The sequence below is a fragment of the Lissotriton helveticus genome, chromosome 11 (genome assembly GCF_964261635.1).
Source record: "Lissotriton helveticus chromosome 11, aLisHel1.1, whole genome shotgun sequence".
Lineage (NCBI taxonomy): Eukaryota > Metazoa > Chordata > Amphibia > Caudata > Salamandridae > Lissotriton > Lissotriton helveticus.
In genome coordinates, this window is record NC_136072.1 from 13,802,494 (window position 1) to 13,818,804 (window position 16,311).

General features: G+C 49.8%; 1 protein-coding gene across 1 annotated transcript in view; it reads right to left on the bottom strand.

The window, feature by feature from the left end:
- Positions 1 to 16,311, bottom strand: part of LOC144792100 (putative cation-transporting ATPase 13A4) — a 307,439-nt gene that overhangs the window by 215,311 nt on the left and 75,817 nt on the right. The gene's annotated exons all lie outside the window — the stretch shown is intronic.

The following is a 16,311-nucleotide window of genomic DNA, read 5'->3' on the forward strand; positions in this document are numbered from 1 at the left end:
TACATTACCCACAGCAAAGAGCTCTTCAACATCGTGAAGGAACTCTCCAACTCCAGCGCGGACTCCAACAACATCCCGCCATTGCAAGAACTCTGCAACTCTCTAGCCTCCTTCTTCCACCGCAAGATCGCAGACATCCATGTACGCTTCAACAACCAGACCCCCCACACAGCCACCGACACCTCAGACTCAGCACCCCCCAGGCACACTGACCTCCTGCTCTCCTGGACCCACGTCAACGACGACGACACCATCAAAACTATGAACACCATACACTCCAGCTCATCATCCGACCCCTGCCCGCACAACATCTTCAACAAAGCAAGCCCCATCATCGCACCCCATCTACGGAAGATCATCAACACCTTCTTCGAGGCGGCCACCTTCCCAGAGAGCTGGAAGCACACCGAGTTCAACGCCCTACTCAAGAAACCCAAGGGGGACCCTAAGGACCGCAAGAACTTCATGCCCATCACCCTGCTCCCGTTCCTGGTGAAAGTCATCGAGAAGATTGTCAACATGCAAATGACATGCTTCCTCGAAGAGTACAATGCATTGGACCCGTCCCAATCGGGATTCTGCAGCAACCACAGCACCAAAACGTCCCTCATCGCCGCCACCGACCATGTCAGGACCCTACTAGACAACGGAGCAACCGCGGCCCTCATCTTCCTAGATCTATCAGCCGCCTTCAACACCGTCTGCCACCACACCCTATGCACATGCCCTCACAATGCAGGGATCTGCTACATAGTCCTGGACTGGACCACCTCCCTCCACACCGACAGAACGCAGAGTGTCCGCCTCCCTCCTTTCCTCTCGGAAGCCTGGACTGGACTGACCATTACTTGGTGGAATTTTGTTTACCTATTATCAATATACGTCCTCACAAAAAAAAACTCCCACCAATATGGCGTCGTCAGTGGCACAAGCTAACTGTGGAAGGTCTGCAAAGGGTTTGGGAAACACCCACTCTAACGGACGAAGATAATATGGAGGTCGCATTAGCTAAATTTAACAAATCCCTAACAGAGGCAATAGACAGACTTGCCCCCATGAAGCTACACAAACAATTTCCTATAAACAAACAGGAGAAGTGGTACACCGAGGCACTGAGAGCTGAGAAACAGAGGTGTAGGAGGTTAGAAAAATATGGAGAAAGACACGGACTGAAGAGAACAGGAAGGCACACTATGAAGCACAGACTAACTATTATAAAAATATAAAAAAGGCCCGAAAGAACAGTCTTGCCCAGCAACTTGCAGACGCAGGTAACTCTTCGAAAGAACTATACAAAATACTGGAAGCATTCACTAAACCCACAGTCTGTGCTAGCCCAGACGACTTCTCTTCATCCCTTTGCAATGAAATGTCACTGTTCTTCGAAAACAAAATAAACTCAATTTATGAAAAAATTCTGAAAAACCCAAACTTCAATTGCAACATCATTCCCTCCTCAACATCCACCCAAAGGAAAACCTCCCTGCTGACTTTTCCACCAGTAACTGTTGCAGATCTCCCTCTCCTCACCAGCCATATAAAATCAGGCTCCCCCAATGATCTAGTACCTGCAAAAATGATGGCCCCCTTGAGCACCCTATTAGGACCTCATATCCAAACAGTCATAAATCACTCCCTCAGAGAAGGACATGTACCAGTAGAATGGAAAAAATCAGTGGTCAACCCCATCCGAAAGAATGCCGCACTACCATGGTCAGACCTTTCCAATCTCCGTCCCATCTCCCTTTTGCCATACCTCAGTAAATTAACCGAGAAACATGTGAACACACACCTGTCAAACTACATCGAGGCAGCGGAGGGCCTGGACCATTCTAAATCTGGGTTCAGGCCGAATCACAGCACCGAATCAGCCCTCCTCTCAGTGACTGATAACATCAGGATGTCACTTGATGAAGGAGGCCCAATGATTCTGGTGCTGTTAGATCTATCCGCTGCCTTCGACACGGTGTCACATGAACTCCTTCTCGGCCGACTGAAAGATGTGGGCATAGGGGGGGTGGCTATGTCATGGTTGGAAAGCTTTCTCTCGGGTCTATCACAAGGGGTCAAGCTAGGCTCCCATTCCTCCATCTTCAGGGAGCTCACCAAGGGAGTGCCACAGGGCTCATGCCTAAGCCCCACGCTCTTCAACGTGTATGTGGCCCCCTTGGCAAACATTATAGTAGCATATAGAGAAGCTCTGAAGGGCTATCATAAAAGCTGCAAAACAGCCAGAGCAGATTTTACTAAAAAAATAGTTGCAGATGCACAAAACTGCCCTAAGGTGCTCTTCTCAGTTGTAAAAAAACTGACAGGAGCAGACTCTATTCCTGCGCCCCCCGCGCTTGATGCGGTTCAATGTCAATCCTTAGCTGACTTCTTCATCAAGAAAGTCGACATGATTTATGATCTTTTCACCCCGTCATCGGTGGTAACATCTTCTGCATCTGGCTCTGTTCAGTCATCTGCTAGTGTCGATGACGGCGCCAAACTCTCTGTATGGCAGCCACTAGACAATGTTTCTTTTTCTTCTTGTCTAAATAGTGTGCGGTCTGGTTCTCGGTGCGATGCACTTCCAGTGAAAATACTGAAACAACTAGATTCCTCCATCCATCAGATCTTTGTCAAATTATTAAATACCTCACTTACTGAGGCATATGTCCCCCAGCCATGGAAACACGCTATGGTAGTGCCCCTGTTAAAGAAGACTGGTGCTGATATTTTGAATCCTGCTAACTTTCGCCCCATATCCTTGTTACCCATCTTTTCTAAAGTGTTAGAGAGACACATTAATACCCAGCTTACTGAACTGGTGGAAAGTTCTGGCTTCTTACACTCATCCCAGTCGGGTTTCCGGTCCCGCCACTCGACCGAGACTGCCCTTCTTGGAGTAACAGAGAGTCTCCGACACGGTGTCGATCAGGGTGAAACTATGGCGCTCATCCTGTTGGATTTGAGCGCAGCTTTCGACACCGTGTCACATTCCATCCTTCTCGACTCTCTGCGGTCTCTTGGTGTGACTGGTATGGCCTTAGCCTGGGTGGCCTCCTTCCTTGGTGAGCGAACCTTTCAAGTGTTCTCCCCTAAGGCTGCATCAGCGGTCTGTCCATCAGCGCGGGGTGTCCCCCAAGGGTCAATACTCAGCCCCCTATTGTTCAATCTTTATGTAAAACCCTTGGCTAACATCGTAGAGCAGGCGGGGCTGACTCTGTTCTCTTACGCGGATGACACCCAGATCGTCTTTTCCCTATCAGGGCGAGAAGAGAATAACCCCTCTGCACTAAAGTCGGGCCTCACTCTTGTGGCTGACTGGATGCAGAGGAACTGTCTCAAACTGAATGGGGAGAAGACAGAGGTGGTCATTCTGGGTAAAAATAAGAACCTCTGGGGCCCTCAGCACTGGCCAAATGAGATGGGTTCACTCCCTGTACCCACACATGCTGTACGTAATTTGGGTGTCCAAATTGACGACAAGCTAACAATGAAGCAGCAAGCCACTAAGGTCGCAGCAACCTGTTTTTCTACTCTTAGGTGGCTACAAAAGATCTTATGGATGCTTCCCATTTCCTCCCGTAGGACGGTTGTCCAGGCATTGATAACATCTCGCCTGGACTATGGCAATATACTATATCTGGGTGCTGATGTAGCCACTATTAAAGTATTACAGGTTGTACAAAATGCAGCTGCGCGACTTCTGAAGAATGTTCCTAGAAGAACTTCGGCATTATCTGACTTGCATGATCTTCATTGGCTTAAGATCTTTAGCCGCATAAAGTTTAAGACACTGTGCTACATGTTTAGAATCAAGCAAGGCATTGCACCCACATACCTACAAAAGCTGGTGCAACCTTACAGGCCCAAACGTACCTTAAGATCTTCGGAAATTGGGAACTTCATCATACCAAGATTTAAGTTGGTAAGGATGGGGGGACGTTCTTTTTCCTACCTTGGTCCCAAATATTGGAATGCCCTGCCCACAGCCATTAAATTAGAGACCAGTCTTCTTCGCTTTCGTAGAGCACTGAAAACGCTGTTGTTCACATAAGTAGCTGGTACCAGTATGCTGGCTTATTTGACATCTTCTTCTCCAGTCTGTCCCTAGCGCCGGGAAACCCACTGTGGGTAGCTGTGTGCGGTAAAAGTTCAAAAAAAAAAAAAAAAAAAAAAAAAATATGGTTTCACCCCGGTGTCATACGCTGATGACACACAGCTTTTATTTCCTTTCCACACACTCACACCTGAAGTCCAAAAATCATTTGCGGACGGTATGAGAGCAGTGGCACATTGGATGGCACAAAACTACCTACAATGCAACGTGTCCAAAACTGAGGTTATGCTGTTTGGAGGGGCAACTCTAACGTGGTCCCCTGACTGGTGGCCTTTAGAGCTGGGACCTGTCCCAACCCCGAAACAAACAGTTAAAAATCTTGGCATCCGCCTGGATCAGGCTCTCCTGCTTAAGGAACACACTACCCAAGTCACAGGAGCAGGTTTCCGTGTGGTTGGGCTGCTCCGACGTGTCTTCCCATTTCTACCAGACAACCACAGAAAAACGCTTGTACAGACCCTAATAATAAGTAGGATGGATTATTGCAATGGCCTCTATTTATCAGCCAATGAGGAACAACTGAAGAAATTGCAAATAGTGCAAAACACTGCAGCTAGGTTAGTTCTCAATGGCCCTCCCAGAACCCCCTCCCGCCCCCTTCTTCACCAACTTCACTGGCTCCCAGTAAAGCAACGCATAAAATTCAAGATATGTGTTACTATACATAAATGCCTGTTTGGCTCTGGTCCCAGATATTTAAAGGAAAAATTTATTCCATACACTCCCGGACGCACGCTACGTTCCAGCAGCCATCACCTACTCCTGGTTCCAAAGTACAGAAGAGCCAGACAGGGAGGACGGTCCCTCTCCTATAAGGGCCCTGCCCTCTGGAACTCTCTACCACCTGTGCTGAAACAAATCACAAGCCTTGAATCCTTTAGGAAAAATCTAAAAACCTACCTTTACACCATGCCATAGGAATAGTCTCCCCATACCACAGCCATAACCAACCAACCACAATATTTTGTTAGAGATTACCAGTAGAAGCACAAGCGCAGAGATATCCCTTCGGGAATTGAATCAGGCGCTATACAAAACCATAAATAAATAAAGCCACCTAGATCATCTGCGGCATTCCCCAAGGATCATCCCTCAACCCGAACCTCTTCAACGTCTACATGGTACCGCTCACCAACCTCGTACGATCGCACGACCTCAACATCATCTCATACGCTGATGACACCCAGCTGATCCTCTCCATCACCAAGGACCCCAACACCGCCAAAACCAGCCTCCACGAAGGAATGATGGCCGTCCCCGAATGGACAAAGAACAGCTGCTGAAACTGAACTCAGACATGATGGAGGTCCTCATCCTTGGCCCCACCTCCTCCGCCTGAGATGACTCCTGGTGGCCGGCCAAGCTGGGAGCCGCACCTACACCCACCAACCACGCATTCAACCTGGGAGTCATCCTAGACTCATCACTATCAATGACCCAGCAAGTCAATGCCGTTTCATCCTCCTGCTTCAACACCCTCAGCAAGATCTACAGATGGATCCCCACCGGAACAAGAAAGACAGTCACCCGGGCCCTCGTCAGCAGCAGACTGGACAACGGCAACATCCTCTACGCGGGAACCACCGCCAAACTCCAGAAACGACTCAAAGCATACAGAACACCTCGGCATGCCTCATCCTCGACATCCCTCACCACAGCCACATCACAGATCACCTGCGGGACCTGCACTGGCTCCCTGTGAACAAGAGGATCACCTTCAAGCTCTTCACGCATGCCCACAAGGCACTCTACAACACTGGACCAGCATACCTCAACAAACAACTCACCTTCTACACCCCAAACCACCTGCTTTGCTCTGCTGACCTCGCCCTCGCCACCGTCCAGCGCATCCGAAGAATGACCGCCTTTTACACATCATTCTCCCACCTCGCCACCAAGACCTGGAACAATATGGTGGCAATGTCTGCAAGACACCGCCATCCATATTATGATGCGGGCGGTGAGCAGCATTTCCATGGCAGCGTTACCGCCATGGAAAGGCTTGTGGTCTTTGCTGTTGGGGGCCTGTGGCGGGCCCCCTGGGTGTTCAGTGGTGGGGGGTGCACATGGGGTGCATGCATGAGGTGGGTGACACCGCACGGTGCCTGTCTTGTTGTGCATGCAAATGCGCAACATGTATTTTTGACTTTGCGGCTGGTGCTGCTTACAGCACAGCCCGCCACAATGTTAAAAATACACGATGCCACAGCTGCTGTGGCAGGCGCATCCTAATTCGCATGGCAGGACCGCCACGACATGGGAGGTCGGTCTTGTTCCCCGATGCAGTGGTGGGCGGACAAAGTCCGCCCGCCATCGTAATTGGCCCCTTAATCTTTTTAATTTCCACTAACCTCTAAAATTAAAAGGATCAATTATAACAAATATATTTTTAAAACCTCTGATTTCTCCACCAAAGAGGATTAAGGAACTCTGGGACATATTACAAGGATCTTATGCTGTTGCAGCGTTACTTTTATGAAGCTGCGGCTTGATCTTTTCAACCCACTACTGACAGAGTAGCACTATTATCCCAGGAATTCTTCCCCAGGTTCCTCCCCACTGTCTAGGAGGCCATCTTAAGCCTCACGTCCCAGTGGCTCCACTTCCCCAACACAGTGCAGCAACAACAGTACATCAAGCAAGGCTTGTATGCCATTGCTGGATTTGTACATTTATTTATTTATAATGTTTTATAAAGCATGAACATGACTCCGAGGGATATCAGAGCGCTTTGCAATAGGATGGGAGCAAGGACATAGATGCAAAATCGACATCAAGTACAAGTAAAAAAACAGGAATTTTCGAATATTCAGGGACAACTGCACAAAAACTCATAACAAGTGATAGTCCAATGGAACTAAGAACGATGTGTTCGAGCGGGTGTGCCTAGCCCAATTAGGTTAAGAATTTATTCATAAATAATTTTTTGGCTTCTAATTTGAATGCCGTTGTTGAAGAGATTCAGCGTACTTCCGGTGGAAGAGAGTTTCATAGCTTTGGGGCAGAGCCAAAAAAGGCTCTGTGACAGGTTTTCTTTTTCCTAAAGATGAGTGGTTTCAAGAGGAATGTCTTGGCGCTTCTTGAGGCTCTTACACCACAAGAGAGCTCCAGTTTTTGCGCCAGGTACGTGGGAGTATTGAAGTGAAGGGCTTTGTGCGCCAGAACGATAATCTTTAACTGAATACGTGCTTTATAGGGCAACCATTTCAGAAATTTTAGGATGGGGAAATGTGCTTTTTCCCCTTAGTGCCTCTAACCAGTCGAGCCGCTGAATTCAGTGATGCTCTTAGTGGAGCCAGGGAGTATTTGGGAAGGCCACAAAGGGTTGCACTGCTGTAGTCCAGCCTAGGCAGGACAAACGCTTGCACCACCTGCTTGATATCGTTTTGTGGAAGGAAAGGTTTGATGTTTCTGAGTGTCCTCATCAAGTGGTTTGCACCCTTGCATACCTTACTGATGTGATTTTTCACATTCAGGTGCTTATCCAAGATGACTCTGAGCGATTTGGCTGAGTCTATGATGAGAGGAGTGCAGTTGAAGGCAGTGAGGTGATACAACCAGAGGTCAAGCTTGGGGGTGTGGTTCAGAGGGGAGATGACCAGGAATTCCGTTTTGGAGGTGCTGAACAGAACATGGTTCTCAGTTCACATGTGTTGGGGACAATGGGCTGCACACATGTGCAACTTGAGCCTTCTACTGCTACATCCCATATTGACTTCAACAGGAAAACCACCTATTCAGTGAACATGCAGGTAATCATTGACCATCTGGGCATTTTGTCCCTGCCAAGTACGCGGGCAGTGCACATGACTCATTTATCTTCCGGCATTCCGCCATCAATGAGCTTTTCCATAATGGGACCTATGAGAATGGACTGCTTGTCGGTAAGTACATCTAATGAAAATGACAGACCACAAGGCACTCAATCATGTAGGATTACTATGACATATCAGTCTTGGGTTGAATGAGACAGTCCATATATGGTTGGTGTGGCCCCATATACTTGTCCCATACTACATGACATATGTGCAGCACATTTCCTACAAGTCACACAAGCCGACACTGCCTACACCACTGTAGCCCAGATGTACAAGTCAAACGGGCTGATGGAGTTCATCAATCATGATGCTCTGTCAATGTGACAAGGCTAAGTATGTTTGCATGACATTGCAAGGCCTCGCAGGTATGCACTGATGGAAGCCAAAAATTACGTGCATCTTTCATTCACCCTACGTTCAGGAGTTCTATCATGGGCCTTGCGTTGGCCTTTTTCCATCCAACATCAATGAAGATCATACACGTTTACACACATCCCAAGGATAGGTGAAAAGAGGATACATAATCACTTGTCTCATTCTCATGTCTAATTGCAATGTGTTCAGCATTCTGCATGACACATTGAAGGACGGAATAGTACAGTTTGTATGGAATTGGTGCTGGAATCTGTCCCTTAAAACAATACGTCACGTCTGGAAACTAAGCTGACACATGTGCACCATGGTGCAAGGGTGACATGTTGCCACTATTCACTATTGTGTGAGTTTGTGAATGTGGACAAACCATGGATGTGCTGCATGTCAACTGAAAGGCATATTCCGTCACTAGATGTTGAATGTAGGTTAGCTCCACCTTTTCATGTCCAGTGATGGGATGTATGACGTTACAACGCGTACTTTTACATCGCATGCCTTTACAACGCGGTTTTTACATCGCATACCTTTACAACGCATAGCGCTTTGGGGTGCTGGATAGTGAATAGTTTAATTTACTATTCCAACTCCAGTCCCCGTGGACACTAGGGAAGGTGTTGGACAGTAAATTAAACGTATTCCCTATCCTAGAGCGCCCCCCAGCGCAATGCGTTGTAATGCTTTGCATTGTAAAAGATGTGTCGTAAAGGCACTGCGTGGTAAAAGTTGCGTTGTAAAAGATGTTTCATCCAGTGAGGCCTAGTGGCTACAAATGCCAAATGAAGCCTAGTGCGTAAGCAATTATGTCAAGGACCCTCACATAGCTAAACCAATAGTTAAATGAGGCTTTCCCAAAAATGTTTGAAGCAAGGCAATCCTTGTCTCGAATCTGTGTATCACATGTCAATTCCACAGGCAGGCGGCATGAAGATCTATCCCACACATTTGAAACTGGAATAGGTAGGCATATATTAACCTCACGGGATCAACTCAACCTCGCTACACTACATCACACATCACATGCATACATCACCTCCAATGTGCACAACATGTATACATTCTTGGTGAAGCCACCACTACAGCAGTCATCGAAGGTGGCAGATTGTGCAGCAAGGTGCCCCCTCATGCACAAACTACATCCCCATAACAGCCACCAATACTTTTTTCTGGAACATAATGTATCTGTCATGGAGATATGCTGCACGGCTTCGGCACAGAAGTACAACCATGGACACGGAATCATGTGAAAGATATGGCTTACATTCTCCTCAAGATGTGTGGCACTGAAGTGTACGCAGTGAATCTGTTGCAGTGTAGAGTGCATCATTACCATATGTCTATTAACACTTGTGGCCATAAATTGACAGAATAGATGATTGTGAGACATGTGCCTACTCAACCGCAAAGATACTAACCTCACTGGTGACAAATCTTCACCTGCATGGCATTGGCACTCATGTGAATGACAAATAGGAAGTGTATCTCAGAGAACATCACACTTGTGTGTTTAGCTCAGTGTTAGCCATTGCCAATTCCAGCATGCCTGTATTCCACACAATGTCATACCATGTTCATGACAGTTTTTCAAGGTGTCTGATGCAAGCTGCACATAGACCAGATTGGAAATGAATGTTGGGCTAACCCTTATCATGAGTCTTGACTAATACAACACCTCCTTTCTTTGCAGCAGACCAAGGTTACTCTCTGATGCCAAGGGCATGATTCCTGTAAAGATCCTGCAAACAGAAGCCCAGTAGACCTACAATCATGCCCTATACTGTACCTGATCCATCACTGAGCAGACATTCGGAGTACTGAAATCATGTTTCCGCAGCCTTGCTGTACTGGGGGCAGATCGCTTTACCTCCCACCTATGGTCTGAAAAATTATCTTGGTGTGCTGCACTTTGCATAATATATGTGTCACGACCAATATACTTTTTTAATTCAGCTCTCTTCCCTAAAGGAAATTTGATTTGTGATTCATTAACTTGTTGTGGATGAAGTACACTTTAGAACAGATGCCTCCAGCCAGTCGATACCAAGCTATCCGAAGCTCATTGGCACATTCAGAGTAGCTCACAGGCTTAAGTTCATTTTTAAATAAGTTCAGGGTCATATTTGTATTTTAAAGTTAAGGGAAATCTGTGTTTATTTCACACTATTATCTTTAGACTGCAGATCACAAGGCCTGATGATGATCAGTGCTCAGTCAGATTTATGACCCAGAATACAGAGGTGAAGAAATGAAGCACTGAGGTATTTAACCCCTTTCGCAGCTGGGGGGATTCCCCCGCTGTGCTGGGGGGCGGGGTGGGGGGGGACAGCGCCCCCATGCTCATGACGAGGTCAGCTCGTCATGAGCCACGGTGCTCCGGTGCTCATGAGCTCGTCATGACCGCTCCCATTCCAATGGAACGTTCAGCACAGCAGTGGAATCAGCCCAGCGTGCGAGCGTTCCACGGAACGGGCGCGGTCATGACGAGCTCAGCTCGTCGTGAGCACCGGAGCGCCGTCGCTCATGACGAGCTCAGCTCATCATGAGCATCCAAGAGGTTAACTCTGAAATAAGTCCTCGTCAAATTAATATTGAATTGTGAGAGCAAAATTATGTTTCTGGATGCTTTTAAATCATAGAAAATGAAAACGAAAAGGTACTTTAATGATTAAGTTCAATCAATCAATCAATCAATCAATCAATCAGAGCATTTGTATAGCGCACTACTCACCCGGAGGGTCTCAAGGCGCTGGGGGGAGGGAGTCCGCTACTGCTCGAACAGCCAGGTCTTGAGCTGCTTCCTGAAGGCGCGGTGGTCCTGGGTGAGGCGGAGGTGGGTCGGAAGGGAGTTCCAAGTCTTGGCGGCCAGGTAGGAGAAGGACCTTCCTCCTGTGGTGGCTCTTCGGATGCGGGGGACGGCGGCGAGGGCGTGGCTGGTCGATCGAAGCTTGCGTTTGGGAGCGTAGAAGTTGAGACGGCTGTTTAGGTATCCTGGTCCTTGGTTGTGTAGGGCTTTGTGTGCGTGGGTGAGGAGCCGGAAGGTGATTCTCTTGTTGACCGGGAGCCAGTGCAGGTCTCTCAGGTGTCCGGAGATGTGGCTGCGGCGGGGGATGTCCAGGATGAGTCGTGCTGAGGTGTTCTGGATCCGCTGGAGTCTCTTCTGGAGTTTGGCGGTGTTTCCGGCGTAGAGGGAGTTGCCGTAGTCCAGACGGCTGGTGACGAGGGCCTGGGTGACCGTCTTCCTGGTCTCGGTGGGGATCCAACGGAAGATCTTGCGTAGCATGCGCAGGATGTTGAAGCATGACGAGGAGACGGCGTTGACTTGTCTGGTCATGGAGAGGGAGGAGTCCAGGATGAAGCCCAGGTTGCGTGCGTGGTCTGTGGGTTTGGGTGCGCTGCCCAGGGCGGGGGGCCACCAGGAGTCGTCCCAGGCGGAGGGTGAGGATCCCAGGATGAGGACTTCCGTCTTGTCCGAGTTCAGTTTAAGACGGCTGTTCGACATTCATGTGGCAACGTCTGTCATCCCTTCGTGCAGGTTGGCTCTGGCGGTGGCGGGGTCGTTAGTGAGGGAGAGGATCAGCTGGGTGTCGTCGGCGTAGGAGATGATGTTCCGGTTGTGCTGGCGTGCGATGGCTGCGAGGGGGCTCATGTAGACGTTGAAGAGTGTTGGGCTGAGCGAGGAGCCTTGAGGAACGCCGCAGATGACTTCGGTGGCCTCTGATCTGAACGGGGGGAGGCGGACTCTCTGTGTCCTTCCGGCGAGGAAGGAGGTGATCCACTCCAGTGCCTTCTCCTGGATTCCGACGTTGCTGAGGCGCTGTACTAGGGTACGGTGGCAGACAGTGTCGAAGGCCGCGGAGAGGTCCAGGAGGATGAGGGCCGCTGTTTCTCCGCTGTCGAGCAGGGCTCGGATGTCATCTGTAGCTGCGATCAGGGCGGTCTCGGTGCTGTGGTTGGCCCGGAAGCCAGACTGCGAGAGGTCGAGGGAGCCGTTCGTCTCGAGGAAGGCGGCCAGTTGCTTGTTGACGGTCTTCTCGATGACTTTGGCCGGAAACGGGAGCAGCGAGATGGGGCGGTAGTTCTTGAGGTCGGTAGGGTCTGCTGATGGTTTCTTGAGTAGAGCGCTGAGTTCGGCGTGCTTCCAGCTCTCCGGGAAGGTGGCGATGTCGAAGGAGGTGTTGATGATGTCCCGCAGGTGGGGTGCGATGACAGCGTCGGCCTTGTTGAAGACGTGGTGAGGGCAGGGGTCTGTCGGAGATCCGGAGTGAATGGAGTTCATCGTGCGGATGGTGTCTTCGGTGCTGATCGGGGTCCAGGCGCGGAGGGTGGTGGAGGGGGGCGGTGGTTCGGTCGTGGCGTGCGTCGGTTGAGTGCTGAAGCTGTTGTGTATGTCTACGATCTTGTTGTGGAAGTAGGAGGCGAGGGAGTTGCAGAGGTCTTGCGAAGGGGTGATGTCGTTGTTTCCGGCGTTGGGGTTGGAGAGCTCTTTCACGATGTTGAAGAGTTCCTTGCTGTTGTGTGCGTTGTTGTCCAGTCGTTCCTTGAATGCGGTTTTCTTGGTGGCGCGGATCAGTTGGTGGTGTTTTCGGGTGGCGAGCTTGAGGGTAGTCATGTTGTCCGGTGTTGGGTCTCTGCGCCAGGTTTTCTGGAGTGCTCTGCAGTTCTTCTTGGAGCTCTTGAGTTCGTCGTTAAACCATGGGGCTTTCTTGCTGCCGGGTCTGCTCGGCTGGGTCTTCAGAGGGGCGAGGTCGTCTGCGCAGTCGCTGATCCATTTCGTGAGGTTGGTGGCCGCTTGGCTGGGGTTCGTTGTGCTGGTGGGAGGGTTCTTGCTCAGGGAGGTAACGAGCTGGTCTGCAGTGATCTTGTTCCAGCTTCTGCGGGGAACCTGTTGCTGGTGATGGTGGAGCGTGGTTCTTCTGAAGCTGAAGTGGACGCAGCTGTGGTCCGTCCAGTGGAGTCCCGTGGCGTGGCTGAAGGCGATGTCCTTGCTGGAAGAGAAGATCGGGTCGAGTGTGTGTCCGGCGTAGTGGGTGGGGGTGGTCACCAGTTGCTTGAGTCCGAGGTTGGCGAGGTTGTCCAGCAGGGTGGTGGTGTTGCGGTCGTTGTTGTTCTCCAGGTGGAAGTTGAGGTCCCCGAGGAGGATGTAGTCGGCGGAGGGGAGGGCGAGCGGGCTGACGAAGTCGGCGATGTCCTCGCTGAATTGTGTGCGTGGGCCCGGGGGTCTGTAGATGAGGGTGCCTCTGACGGTGGTCTTGGGGTTGACGTGGATCTGGAAGTGCAGGTGTTCGGCGGGTGCGAGGTTGTCGTCGGTGTTGGTGGTGATGCAGATGGTGTTCCTGTGGATGATGGCGATGCCTCCTCCTGTCTGGTTGACGCGGTCCCTCCGGATGATCTTGTAGCCGTCCGGGATGGCGATGGCGATGTCGGGCGCTGAGAAGGCGTTCATCCAGGTTTCCGTGAGGAAGGCGACGTCTGGGTCTGTGGTGTCGAGCAGGTTCCAGAGCTCGACGGCGTGTCTGTGGATGGAGCGGGTGTTGAGCAGGATGCACCTCAGGTGGGTGCTGCTGGAGTTCGGCTTGGTGGGTGCTGGTGTGGCGTGGGTCCGGTTGCAGGTGAAGTTGCAGGAGTGGCAGCTGAAGGGTCCGTGGGTGCGTCTCGGTGTGGCTCGGCAGCAGCCCGGGGTTCGGCCGGTGTTGAGTGCGTTGAGTTCGGTGGCGTCGTAGGTCCGTCGGGGCGGCTTCCGTCGGTGGGGGCCAGGGGTCCTGGCGCTGGGCGCGGTCCAGGCGCGGATGGTCGCAGACGGGCTTACCTTTGGCGCACCTTCGGCGCTCAATCGGTGCTCCCGCTGCGCGCGTCCGCTGCGCGGTCGCTCCGGGGGCATCATAAGAAGGGGGACGGGAGGGCGGGTCTGCTGGTCTGGGCGATCGGCTGGGCCAATGGGCCGGTGGTGGGCGGGGCCGCAGGGGGCCAGCGGCGGGAAAAAGTGGCGAGCGGGCGGCTCAGCAGAGGCTGGGCCGCTCGGGGGTGCTGGGGGGCGACGGTGTCGGCAGGCAGGCAGGCAAGGAGGCTGGCTGGCAAGGAGGCTGGCTGGCTATCAGGTCAGCAGGCGAGGGAGCAAGGGGGTGACCCGGCCTCGAGAGGCACAGTTAACTCTTCATTTTAATTTTCTCTCATTTCAATGTGCCATGGCCAGATGATACTGGGGATGAGGATGAGGAGGACGATAAGGAGCCTCAACAACCTGGAGCATCAGTTGCCGCAATAAGGCAAAGGGGCAACATCATCATAGATGTCTTTACTGAAGCATGATTGTCCAACATCATAGGAAACATTGATGAAAAATTAGACATTGTACATCTATCTGTAAATAAAATGTCAGAGAACTAACACTGTGTAAGCACCTGAATTCCATACTCACACTAAGCCACTAAAATGCCACATTTGTCCTCTAATATGTCACAGAGATTATGTATGTAGCACTGTGTACAAAACAGCCTTGAACATCCTCTGGAACACGTAAAATAGAGTGCATGCCAACTACCTGTAGCGGATAGTCCTTCATTGTCAGCTACAATGGCCCTGGTGTGGTAGTGTTGATGGTGGGCAAAGGCTGTGTATGTGTCTCTCCTGATGCAAGTCATGTGTTAGGCCTCAAACTTGTGCCTGACAGTAGAGGCCACTCTTTGTATGGTGCATCAGCAGGGTTCCACATGGGATGAGTATGGGAACACACTACCAAAACTATAGTCTACATATGCTATAACAACTAACTTACCCCCATGTCACATTCAGAAAGTTGTCTCAATTAACACATACAAAATCTAAATCTACATATCATATTTTGCCAATGGCACAGTGCTGCATGTGTACACCCACTGCTATGCACAAGCAACACTGTCTTGATGCATAGTGTAGGTATGGAGTAATTTATGCAGCAATATATTGAAGGACACACCAAACAATGAATGGTGACCTACCAGACCACAATCACATTGTCCTTTATGGTATGAGCCGGGGATACAAATATCACTTATGTAAACAATTGGATAGCACAATCCATACATCCCCTTCCAGGTGTGTTCTGGCAATAGCTGCACGCTTTAACATATTGACTACAACCTGACGCCTCCACTGTGTTTTTTGGCTGGAGGCTGAGTTGTCATTGATGTGGTTTCACTGACCCCATGGAAGTGGTAGTCACTGACATCCCTGAGGGAAGCTGATGCAATGCAAATGGGTGACATTAATAACCTAGCACACAGAGCACCTCTGGGAAGGTGCACCATTATGCAACCACTGGTGTTTGTGCACTATCCTTAGTGTGATCCATGAACCAGATGATCACACACATATGTACACTTAAATAAACACATATGCCACAAGTGCAAACAGTGTAAACAGTTCACCTCTACCCATCACACACAAAACAACATGCACTGTTAATATTTACATGAACTGCACATCTCAAAACATAACAAAACACAATGTAGATCTCTCGCATCCCCAAAAAATGGCGCTACTCCATTCAGCATGAAATATTGCTGCCGCCGCATAGGTGATAGATAGTGCTTTACCCCCCTTAAAAAAGCATTCCATTGTTAGGCCTTCAGTGAAATAGACCCATTGAGCGATAGCGTACAAAAAATAACAACACATAGTCTGAAAACGTGCCACATCCACCCAGAAAGTGAAGTAATGGATGAGGGGAAGTGATGTAATGGATCCTGCATGCTGCAAATCAGGAACTGTAAAGTTACTTTCACAATAAGTCAACGTTTTAGTGTCTGTGCTTTGCAGTGGTGGTGTATTGAATGAGCTGGAGAGTTGTTTTGGAGTGTTTGTTGTTTTTGCATTGTGTCTGCTGTCCTAGTTGTGTCAATTAAGTCATTTGTGTGTGTTTTAGTGGTATATTATTGTTTATTGTCCTGTGTGCTGTCGGGTGTTTGTCTCCTGAGTTATATTTGTTATAGGGGTATTAGTGTTTTTTAAATAAAGGTAGGATTGCACACACATTTT